Source organism: Sorex araneus, chromosome 3, assembly GCF_027595985.1.
Source record: "Sorex araneus isolate mSorAra2 chromosome 3, mSorAra2.pri, whole genome shotgun sequence".
NCBI lineage: Eukaryota > Metazoa > Chordata > Mammalia > Eulipotyphla > Soricidae > Sorex > Sorex araneus.
The window spans coordinates 2,168,283-2,180,645 of record NC_073304.1 but is presented as its reverse complement, the minus strand read 5'-3'; positions in this window follow the sequence as shown (position 1 = coordinate 2,180,645).

Genomic DNA, 12,363 nt, shown 5'->3' with positions numbered 1-12,363 from the left:
CAGCCCGCTGTGTGACAGAGGTTCTCTGAGTGGCCCCTGGCTGCAAACCGCCCCTTCTGTCTGCTCTGCCGCACACGGTCAGGCCGGTGCTGGCCGTGACCCCCAAGGACGCACACGGGGCTGCTCCCTGTCCCCTCTCGGAGTGGAGCCACTGTGCGCTGGCCCTGGGGGTCCCGTAGCAGCCGGCCACACCGCCCGCCCAGCACTGGACGCGGCTCCCTCCCCGGCCTCTGGGGACCCTTGTTCCTTCTGCCCAAAAGTCTTTTTGTGAGTTTGTTTCCAGAGAGACAGGGGAGTGCTCAGGGATCACTCCTGGCGGGCTGGGGCACCGGAGTCGCCTGAGCGGGGCCTGCCCTCACCCGCTGTCCCTCTCAGGCCCTTAGTGGACGCTCCGGCTTCCTGGGCCAGACGCATCTCTCTGCTCAAACGTCCGTCTGGTTTGGGTTTATTTGTTTGGGGCCACATGCAGCAGCTCAGAGCTTACTCCTGGCTCGGTGCTCAGGGGTCCCTCCGATGCAGTCCTGGAACCCGGTCAGTCGTACACGGTGAGAGCCCCCATTCTATCTCTCTGGCCCGAGCATCACTGAGTTTGGCGGACACCTCGCTCGCCTCTGCCCTGCCCCCGTGGCCCGCGGCCGTGACGCTCCCCAGCCCCCGAGCCGGGCAGGCGTCGCTTCTCGAACGCCCCTCACTCTCCGCAGCTTGGCGCAAAGGCATTCAGAGGTCCGGGTGACCGGGACACCCGGGGCCCCTCCGCTCAGCCCCCTGCCCCCACGGCCCGCAGGACCCTCCAGCTGCCTGCCTGGCTGACTCTCCCTCCGTGCTCACAGCAGTGACACCCACGGTGCGTCTGTGGCCAGCTGCAGGCCACGGAGGTCCCGGAGCTCACAGGGCAGAGGGAGTCGCAGGCGGGCAGCGGGGTGGGGGGAGACACCGGCCTGGGGGGGGGCCGTGCCTTTGAGGAGCGGGGAGCCCCCACACCAGGCACCGGGCGGGCGGGGCAGCAGGGGCCGGGGGTGCTCTGCTCCCTGACTCGGGTGCGGGGCTGAGTGAGCCTGCCCAGAGCCCCCACGGGCTGCCTCTGGCGGAGACCCCCCCCATTCGCGTGGGCCCCGCCCCCTCAGGCAGCCCGCCAGACACAAACCGCTCTCAGCACAGCCCACGCTGTGTCCTGCGGGGACACGGGGGCGGGCGGCAGCCTCTGGACCCCCTGCCAGCCTGGACACACCGTGGGGAAGCTGGGGAGGGGGCCATGAGCCAGGCGGGGGGTCTCGGCTCATTAGCGCCAGGCAGGGTCCCTGCAGACTCTCCATAGCCGCCTCACAGTTGCCCAAGAACCAAGCAGGTGTGCCCGGGCGCCAGCGGGCAGGGCCGGCCTCGGTGACCGCTGGGGGCCCCAGCCACACCCCATCGTGGGGACGCCCCCCCTTGCGGCCCCGGCTCCGCCTGGGGGTGGGACGGCCCCGCGGGGTGGGGGGGCAGGGGCCTGGCTGCGGTGTCCGTGTCCAGCGCCCGCGGGCTCCATACGCCGCTCCCCCGCGGAAGGAAGGCTGGGATCAGCCGAGTACACGGGAACAGCTTCCCCGGCAGGTGGCTTCGCTAAAGATAAATTGTGTCCTCATGTAACTGGGAGAGTGGGAAGCAGCCGAGCCTGCGCAGCTCTCCGCGTCGCGCTGGAAACCCGGCCCGCAGCCGGGACCCCGGGCCCGGCCCGCCCCGGCCAAGAGTCTGGGGGACGCGAGGGACGCCGCCTCCGCTGGGCTGCCGGGGGCGGCCGCACGGGGCCCAGGCCCACTCATGGGCCAGCCGCCTCCTTCCCCTCCCCACCCCTCCCAGAGCTTGGCCCCGCAGAGGTGGGTGAGTGTGAGTGAGTGTGTGTGTCTGTGTGTGAGTCTGTGTGAGTGTGTGTGTGGATGTGAGGCTGTGCATGTGGATGTGAATGTGTGGGTGTGTATCTGTGTGAGTGCATGTGTGTATGGGTATGTGCTGATGTGTGTGAGTGCAAGTGAGTCATGTGTAAGTGTGTGTATGAGTTGTGTGAGTGCGATGGGTGAATGTGTGTATGAGTGCGTGTTGAGTGTGTACGTGTGTGAGTGTGTGTATGAGTGTGTATGTGAGTGTGTATATATGTGTGAGTGTGTGTGAATACGTGTATGATGGTGCGTGTGTGTGTGTGTGTGTGTGAGGATCCAGGAAACTTTGTTGCTTGTGTCCACTGACGTTCCCATGGCGACGAGTGGACACTGCTGGGCCATCTCCCAGTACCCTCCCACTGTACCCTGACCGGCCCTGCCCTCCCCCGCCCGCCCTCCCTGTGCAGTGCGTGTCCTGCCCACGGGATGCCCCACAGGCTGACAGGCCCACAACCATCCCTGCGGGCCCCATGCCACCCCAGGCCGGCGCCCCCCCCCCCCCGCTTTGGGTGCCCTTCCCCGGGCTGGCCGTGGGCCCCTGAGCACCCTGCAGTGAGCACAGTCACTGTGTGAAGGGGCCCTGGCCCGGCTGTAGCTGCCCCTTGAGCGCGTGGCCCTGGTCCCTGCAGCCCCTGTTTGATTCGGCCCCCGGGAGCTGCAGGGGTCTCTCGCCCGGGCCGTGTCCCCTCTGTCCACAGGCTGCAGCTGTGCTCCGGGCGGCCCCTGGCCAGCAGCTTAGAGCCACGCTTCTGGGGGGACACGGGTGAGGGAAACCCCGAGGGGCCGCCCGTGTCCCTGCTCAGCCTCGGTGGCTGCAAACCCTCCGCCCCGGTGGAGCCCGAGTCACGCATCTCAGAATTAGGTGCTGGGGGCACAGTGGGCCCCGCCCCGCCCAGGGCCACCCGCCACCTTTCCCCGCTCCCCGCGTGGCCCCTGAGCTCTGGCTTCCGCCCCGCAGAGCCCCGAGGAGGGGCGACACCCGGGTCTCTCTGTCCGGAGGCCCGCGGGTCCCACCCTTCCCCACCGGGTGCTGGACGTGCCCGAGCCGGCCGCAGACCCAGTTCCCTGCCACCCCCCACAGTCCACACGTCCTCCTGGGGCCAGCCGAGACGGCCCCACCCCGCCGTGGGACTCATGGGTCCCTGCCGCTCCTCTCTGCCCTTCCGGCCAGGCCCCGTGAGCCCCGACACACACTGCACAGGGCACACCCGGCCCCTCACCTCTCGGCCTCCTGCCCCGTCCCTCCCTGCCCCCCGTGTGCACGCACACACACACACACACACGCACACACATGCACATGCACTCACACGCACATGCACGCACATGCACTCACACACACACGCATGCACATGCACTCACACACATGCACATACACACGCTTGCATACATGCACACTTGTCAGCACACAATCACACAGAAGTACACACACTCACATACGTGCGCTCACATGCACCCTCCCACACACTCACGCGCGCACACACGTGCCCAGGTACCTCTGCGTCTCCTCCACACAGCCCCGGTCAGCCCCCTCTGTTCCCCGCTGGCCTTCCAGGTGCTCCGCCTGTCCTTGGGGGTCTGTCCTGGGCCCGCCGGACGGCTGGCCACTGGCCCAGCCCGGGGCCGCCCACAAGCCCTCCTGAGGGTGTCAGACTAGTGGCGTCTCCCGTGTGGGGGGCGGCGGTGGTGAGGGGGCAGAGAGGCGTGTGGGGGATGGGGTGGGCCCCGCGTAGTCGCTGCAGACACCCCGGGGCCTGCGGGGGGCTGGGCTCCTGCAGAGCAGCCTCCGGGCCAGCCCAAGGTGGTGGGGGACCCTTGCCCGGGCCCACCCCCGGGGCCAGCCTGCCCCACCAGCCCCTTCCTCAGAAGCCTGCAGAGACCCGGTGGGCCAGCTGTGCCGGGGGGTGGGAAGGGGGGCTCAGGACAGCAGAGCCCCCGCAGCCTGCCAGGCCGCACCACCGTGGGCGCCCAGCAGGGGGCGCCTCAGACTCTGGGTGAACCTGAGTCCAGGCCCATGGGGAGGCTGCCCACGGGCGGTGTGGGGGCTGCAGGCCCCAGGCCCCTGTCACGGCCGTGGTCACTCCGGAGAGGCTCTGGGGTGCAGCCCAGGTGGGGCCCCCCTGCCCAGCCTTCACCCAAGACGCGTGGGGACGGGCCGGCCCGAGGGACTGTCCAACACGTCGCTGGCTCAAGGGCCCCCTCTGCGCCCCCATCAGCCACACGCCCCGGGCCCCTCGCGGGCGCCCGTCCCGGCCCCGCGGCCGCCTGCCTGCCGGGCCTCCCCCGCTCTGTTTGACTTTCTGGAGCTGCGTCTTTTATGGGGTCCGCAGGCCTGGGCCGAGCCCCGCTCTGCCCCCGGAGGCCACCAGTAAACCTCGGAGGCAAATAAAATTGGCTGCAAATTAGCCCGAGAAGCCTTAAATTAACGGGCCGCGCTTTTACGAGGCTCCCGAGGCCGGGGGTGCGTGTGGGCTGGGGGGGGCGTCCCCCACTGACAGAAGCCGCCAGTCCCGTCTCCTGCCCCGGGCCCTTGGAGCTGCCCTGCCCGGGCTGCCCTGGCCGCCAGGCGAGGGGGGCGTCGAGGCTGGGCTCGGCGCCAGGTGGGCACAGGCCCAGGGCAGTGGGCCGTGCTCTGTGGCGTGGGCACAGCCGGCCACACACTCGGTGTCCGGTGGAAGCCTCGACTCCTGAGCCCACGGCCCCGGACCAGGGGCTGCCACACGTGGGTTCTAGCCCAGCCCCAGATATGGCAGGCGGTGAGGGCAGGAGGGCCTGGTGGTCTGCCCCGGGCACTGTGCTGCCTGCCCAGTGTACCGTGGTGGTCTGCCCCGGGCCCCTGGTGGTCTGCCCCAGGCCCCTGGTGTCTGCCCCGGGCACTGTGCTGTCTGCCCTGTGTACCGTGGTGGTCTGTCCCGGGCCGGGACTCAGGCACTGGGGTCCTCAGGGCACAGAGCAAGGACGGGGCCCCATGAGGCCCTTCCTCCCGTGGAAGCTTCTGGAAAGAGTTGGCCCAGGCCGACTGCTGCTGGCTTAGTCCCCGTCCCTTGTGCGGCACCTCGTGTCCAGGAACTAGGGCTGCCCCCGTGCTGGTTCAAAGGACAAAGCCGTGGGTGTCCCCTGGGGGTGAGGGACTGGCGGGCCTGGGCAGCTGGGACCCTCTCGGCCCCCCAGGTCTCCCCCGGGCCACGCTCAGGGACGCGTCCGCTTCTCATCTGCTGCCCGGAGAGGCCCCAGCGAGACGGGGGCCAGAGAGTGGGCGGGGGGGGAGCTCAGCTCCGGGGACGCGCCTCGTGCGGAGGTGTGTGAAGTGGGGGTCCCTCTGGGGCTGGCCTCCGGGGCCGGGCGGGGTCCTGGGCACAGCAAGGCTCTTTCCCCCGGGCCCTCGGCGGTGCTGGGAAGCCCTGGGAGGCAGCCGGGGGTCCCCAGGAGCCAGAGGGGGGGGCAAAGGGCGCGCACCCCGGGCAGCCGGCCCGCTCACGCCTGCATTTCCGAGGCGTGAGGTCAGCACCCGGGGCCCTTCCGGATCCTTCCGTCCTGCCGCCAGGCGGAGGTTGTGCAATGGCCCAGCCAGACGCCAGCCTGCAGCCGCCCCCTCCTGCCGGCCACCTCGAACCCCGTGCCGGAAGCCTGCCCAGCCCAGCGTCCGGGCGCCTGGGTCCAGGTGTACTGAGCTGGCCCTGCCCACGCGTGTCCAGGCCCGGGGAGGGCGGGGCCCCTCCCTGCAGCTCTGGCCGGCGAGGGGACACGCTGCCCAGGAGGACGCGCCCCATGGCTCAGCCCTGCCCTGAGGGAGCGGCCAGGAGTTGAGCAGCCGCGAAGTTTGGGTGCCGGGTGGGAGGGGACAGAACACTCCCCCCACCCCCCCACCCCCGCCAGGCCGGCAGGTCGGTGGGCGTGGAGCTGTCCAAGCTGGCCCTGACAGGCCGGCCGGGCTCCACCCCCGCATCCCGAGCTGGAGTGACAAGGGATGACAAACACTGTTGGAGGCCCGGGGGGGGAGCGGCACCCCAGACTCAGCACAAAGCACCCTGGGGCGTCCGCATGCAGGTGTGTGTCTGTGCGCATCTGTGTGTGTGTGGGTGTGTCTGTGTGTGATATACCTCTATGTGTATGTCTGTGTACGTATGTGTGTGTGCATGGGTCGATGGCTATGTCTGTGTCTGTGTGTGTCTGCGTGTGTGTCTGTGTCTGTATGTGGGTGATAGGTGTGCCTGTGTGGTGTGTGTGTGCCTGTGTAGGCATACGTGGGTGCATGTGTCTGTGTGTGGGTGATGGGTGTGTGTATGTGTGTAGGTATGTCTGTGTGTGAGTGATGGGTGTGTGTGTGGGTATGTGTGTGTGGGGGGGTGATAGGTGTGTATGTGGGTATGTGTGTGTGTGGGTGATGCGTGTGTGTGGGTATGTGTGTGTGTGGGTGATGGGTGTGTGTATGTGTGTAGGTATGTCTGTGTGTGAGTGATGGGTGTGTGTGTGGGTATGTGTGTGTGGGGGGGTGATGGGTGTGTATGTGGGTATGTGTGTGTGTGTGTGATGGGTGTGTGTGTGGGGGGTATGTGTGTGTGTGGGTGATGGGTGTGTGTGTGTGTGTGTGTGGGTATGTGTGTGTGTGGGTGATGGGTGTGTGTGTGTGTGTGTCTGTGTGTGTGTGTGGGTGATGGGTGTGTGTGGGGGGGTGATGGCTGTGTGTGTGGGTATGTGTGTGTGTGGGTGATGGGTGTGTGTGTGTGTGTGTCTGTGTGTGTGTCTGTTTGTGTGTGTCTGTGTGTGTGTGTCTCCCCCTACACAGGCAGTGTCAGCGTAGGTGGGGAGGACAGAGCACAGACCCGGGCCCGTCCTGCCCCACGCCCCACCCAGGGCCCCTGGCGGCCCCAGGCTTCCGCATGAGCCGGGTGTGGGCAGGGGGGGCTCACTGGGTGGGTGAGTGCCGAGCGACCCTCCCCCTCGTGGGGCCGTGGGGCTGCGGGCAGGCCGGCCTCGCCTTCCCAGGGCGGTTGGGGAGCTGGGGGAGGCCTCACTCGGGCCGACCCCCGCACCCCGGCTGCCCACGGGGTACAGGACCCCCGACCACACAGGCGCTCCAGAGACGTGCATGGGTCCCGGGAGGTGGGCCCGAGCTTGCTGCCCCTGCCCCTGAGAATGTTCCGGACTGCTGCCTGGCCTGCTGGCGGGGGCCCGGGGCTGGGGGTGCTCTGGAGACAGGCCTGGGCCTGGACAGCAGGAGGGGCCCATCCTGCTCTGCTGACCTTGGGGTCCCAGAGCATCCCTGCTGGCCCGTAGGGTCAGCGAGTGGGACCCCAGGGACAGGTGGCAGTGGGCCGCCCACCGTCATCCACCCCCGGGTCCGCGGCAGGCACAGCCGGAAGCCCCCGTGGGCAGGACTGTGGTGGGGAGTGGACACGGCCCACAGGTCAGGAGGGGCTCGTCCCACCTGCTCTGGGGCCGCCTCCTGCCCTCGGGCTCCCTGCATCCCCTCCACGGCCTGCATCTCCCCTGGCCCAGCCCTCGGCTGCACCCGAGGCCCCACACGTGACGCGGGAGGGTTTCGTCTGTGTGCCACGGGGGAGCGTCCTGGGTGTACCCCACTGTGCCACGGGAGAGTGTCTGATCTGTGTGCCCACGCGTGTCAAGGGAGAGCGTCCCACATGTGCCACGGCAGAGCGTCCTGGGTGTGCCCACGTGTGCCACGGCAGAGCGTCCTGTGTGTGCCCACACGTGTGGGGGGAGTGTCTCGCCCCTGTCCGGCCGCCTTTGGCCAGAGCACGCTCAGACGCGCTGCACCCGCCTCTCCCCTTCCCGCCGCAACATGCCTGGGAAACCCCTGGCGCTGCTTGTGGCCTCGGGGCTGCCGGGTGGGGGCTGGGCGCCGTCGCCCTCCTGCACCTGCTCAGGCCGTGGCTGGTCCCCCCTGCGGCCGGGGCAACCTCTGTGCTCCCGAGCCCTGCACCTTCCTGGCACGAGGAAGGGAGGAGGCACCGGGCCCTGTGCCCCGTGTCCGCCCTGTCCTGGAGTCCTGCATTTCCTCTCCACGCTGCCCCCCTTCTGTGCTGTCTGTGGACACACGCCCGGCACCGTGTCTCGCTGGCTGCGGGGGGCGGCGGGCTCCAGAGGTCGTCTCCGGTCAGTCTCCGTGCTGGGAACGTCATGCTGCAGGGGGCCCTCGCTCCCATGGGCTGCTCCCTCTCTCCCTGGCACAGCACAGCCCAGCAGCAAACACACACACACACACACGCATGCACACACACATGCACACGTATACATGTACACACATGCACGCACACACTCACATGTGCACATGCATGCACGCACACATGCATGTATATGCGCACACATACACACATGCATGCACACACATGCGCGTGCAAGCACGCATGCACATGCGCACACACACATGCACACACACGCGCACACACATACACTCCCACCGCACCAATCTGCAGGTGCAGAGGTGCTGATGCATTTGACTCACACATACAGTAGTTCATCCATTGACACGCGTGGGGCCCTTGCGTGCTGGAAATTCCGCTATACCCTCCCAAGAGACCCCCTCTGTGCTCATGCCTCAGGGTGGGAGGGTCCCACCGGTAGGATCTGCCCCAGTGGGGTCCTCAGGGTGGAAGTCTACCCGGGTCCCACTGGTGCCTTGGTCCAGAACCTCTCGGACTCCAGCGGGAAGGCATCACTCCCGGGGCTGCAGTTCTGAGGGTTGGCTTTGGCTTCCTCCCACCGGGGGGCTTGGGCTGGGTGGGTCCCGTGTGAGGGGTCTACTGAGAGCCCAGCCTGCAGGGGGAGAGCCGAGTCTGTTCCTCCAGCTCCCACCCCCGCGCTGGGCAGACCCTGTGTCCTGGAACGTCTCTGCCCTGGCTGGGAGAGAGTAGGGGCGTATGGAGGGAGAGAGAGTAGGGGTGTATGGAAGGGGAGAGAGTAGGGGCGTATGGAGGGGGGAGAGAGTAGGGGCGTATGGAGGGGGAGAGAGTAGGGGCGTATGGAGGGGGGAGAGAGTAGGGGTGTATGGAGGGGGAGAGAGTAGGGGCGTATAGAGGGAGAGAGAGTAGGGGTGTATGGAGGGGGGGAGAGAGTAGGGGCGTATGGAGGGAGAGAGAGTAGGGGTGTATGGAGGGGGAGAGAGTAGGGGGGTATGGAGGGGGGAGAGAGTAGGGGCGTATGGAGGGGGAAAGAGTAGGGGCGTATGGAGGGAGGAGAGAGTAGGGGCATATGGAGGGGGGAGAGAGTAGGGGCGTATGGAGGGGGAGAGAGTAGGGGCATATGGAGGTGGGGAGAGAGTAGGGGCGTATGGAGGGGGAGAGAGTAGGGGCGTATGGAGGGAGGAGAGAGTAGGGGCGTATGGAGGGGGAAAGAGTAGGGGCGTATGGAGGGAGGAGAGAGTAGGGGCGTATGGAGGGGGAGAGAGTAGGGGCATATGGAGGGGGGAGAGAGTAGGGGCATATGGAGGGGGAGAGAGTAGGGGCGTATGGAGGGGGAGAGAGTAGGGGCGTATGGAGGGGGAGAGAGTAGGGGCGTATGGAGGGAGGAGAGAGTAGGGGCGTATGGAGGGGGAGAGAGTAGGGGCGTATGGAGGGGGGAGAGAGTAGGGGCGTATGGAGGGGAGAGAGAGTAGGGGCGTATGGAGGGGAGAGAGTAGGGGCGTATGGAGGGGGAGAGAGTAGGGGCGTATGGAGGGGGAGAGAGTAGGGGCGTATGGAGGGGGAGAGAGTAGGGGCGTATGGAGGGGGGAGAGAGTAGGGGCGTATGGAGGGGGAGAGAGTAGGGGCGTATGGAGGGGGAGAGAGTAGGGGCGTATGGAGGGGGAGAGAGTAGGGGCGTATGGAGGGAGAGAGAGTAGGGGCGTATGGAGGGGGAGAGAGTAGGGGCGTATAGAGGTGGGGAGAGAGTAGGGGCGTATGGAGGGGGAGAGAGTAGGGGTGTATGGAGGGGGGAGAGAGTAGGGGCGTATGGAGGTGGGGAGAGAGTAGGGGCGTATGGAGGGGGAGAGAGTAGGGGCGTATGGAGGGGGAGAGAGTAGGGGCGTATGGAGGGGGAGAGAGTAGGGGCGTATGGAGGGGGGAGAGAGTAGGGGCGTATGGAGGGGGAGAGAGTAGGGGCGTATGGAGGGGGAGAGAGTAGGGGCGTATGGAGGGGGGAGAGAGTAGGGGCGTATGGAGGGGGAGAGAGTAGGGGCGTATGGAGGGGGAGAGAGTAGGGGCGTATGGAGGGGGGAGAGAGTAGGGGCGTATGGAGGGGGAGAGAGTAGGGGCGTATGGAGGGGGAGAGAGTAGGGGCGTATGGAGGGGAGGAGAGAGTAGGAGCGTATGGAGGGGGAGAGAGTAGGGGTGTATGGAGGGGAGAGAGAGTAGGGGCGTATGGAGGGGGGAGAGAGTAGGGGCGTATGGAGCTCACCTTGCACGTGGCCCACCCCGCTCCAGAGGGGGCGCCCACAGGGCCGGGACGGCCCGAGTACTGCGGGGTGAGCCCACCCCTTCGTCAAAGACACGCTTCCATCTCCCCACCCTCCGCACGCGCTCGCTGTGTCCCTGGCCTGGCTCGTGGTTTTATTTTTACTCCCTCTCCATAAAGCATGTGTGCACGTTATTTTGGGTGGAGTTTCTAGATATTTGATCGTTTTTGTTCTTCTTGCAAATGACTCTTTCCTTCTCTCCGATTTCTAACTGGTGGACGCCGGTGTGGGGGGAAGCACTCCCCCGAGTGAGTGGTCCTGAGGGCCACGACTCCCTGCTGGTCCTGAGAAGCTCCCCCCGCTGACTCTGGTCTGGGGGTGAGTGGGGGCAGCTGTGTGTGTCCCCACCCGGGACGCAGGCCGGCTTCCGGCAGAGCTCGGGATTATCGGGAGTCTGGATGTTTCTGCTGCTCTATTCCCGGCATCCAGAGAAATGACCCCAGGTGACCTGCCAAGGAGTAGGTTCCTGCAGGGTTTCGGCACAGAAAGCCGTCACAGGTAGGATGCTCATGGCTCTTCAGAGTCCCGGTGATTGTTTTAAATCATGAACAGACGCTGACCGTTCCCAAATACTCACTGCCCCGGTGACAGCCACTTTGCTGCTTCCCTTCACTGGCACGGTTCACCATGGGACAGAGCGTCAATGTTAAATTATTCTTGCACTCCTAGAATAAGCTCCACTAGATTATTTTTCAAAATACACGGTTGGATTAATTATCTAGCAACTTATTTGGAATCCTGCCTCTATTTTTAGAAGTGAAAAGAAGTGTTTTGTGGGTTTTTTCCCCCCCTATATCGGCCGTATCTGAATTTAGATTTAATGTTATTTTAGCCTCCAAAAAATGAGTCCAGCGGATAGGTTTCCCTTATTTTCTATTTTCTGAAACAGCTTCTCTGAGCGTGTTTATCTGATCCGTAGCTGTTCGGTAGAACTCCCATCTAAACTCCCTCTGCTGAGAGTGTTCGGAGGGAAATGTCATTGATTGCTCGTCCAACCCCTTAAGACCTAGAGCTAATGAGCCGATCCCGTCTCCTCTATCAGGATTTCTTTCTGTCTTCCCGCCCCTGCTGCCCGCTGCTTCACAGAGGAAGGCTTGAGTCTTAGCTGCCAGTGTAGCGCCCGTCCGCTCCGTTTGCTGTGGCTGCAGGTACCCGCGACGTGGCATTTCCCCTCCGAGTCTCTTCCCCGGAGCATAACTTACCTACAGTAAAATGCCCAGATGGCCACTAGACATGCCAGTGAGTTTTGACAACTACGTGCAACAGGGACTCAACTCCCAAACCGAGATGGAGCAGCATTGCTCTCACCCCCGAGAGTTGCCACATGCCCCCGGTCTGGACCGTGACAGCTAATCTGCCCAGTCCCATGGGAACGCCACCACCGGTCGTGTGGTCGGCCTGAGTTTGTTTTTAGATTTGTTCACACAACAGAAGGCTGCGGCTCGCCGTGCGTGTTGTTGCAAGTATCAATCACACTTTCCTTTTTCTTGCACTGTAGTGCTTCGCCGCGGGAGCAAGCCGCCTTCGCCCAGACTCCTGCTGACGGGCGCGGCACGGGGAAGGGCTCCGGCTTCATCCGCTGGGAGCAGAACTGCTGAAAACGACAGAATCGTACCTTGGTAGAAATATTTTATGATCATGCTGAGTGAAATGAGCCAGAAAGAGAGGGACAGACATAGGAAGATTGCACTCATCTGTGGAATACAAAATAACAGAGTAGGAGACTAACACCCAAGAACAGTAGTATATAATACCAGGGGGTTGGCTCCATGGCTTGGAGGCTGGCCTCACACGCTGGGGGAAAGGCAGCCCGGATAGAGAAGGGAACACCAAGTAAAATGTGATTGGAGATCCTGCGCGGGGAGGGAGATGCGTGCTGAAAGTAGACTAGAGACTGAACATGATGGTCACTCAATACCCCTATTGCAAACCACAACACCCAAAAGGAGAGAGAGAGAACAAACTGGAATGCCCTGCCACAGAGGCGGAGTGGGGTGGGGG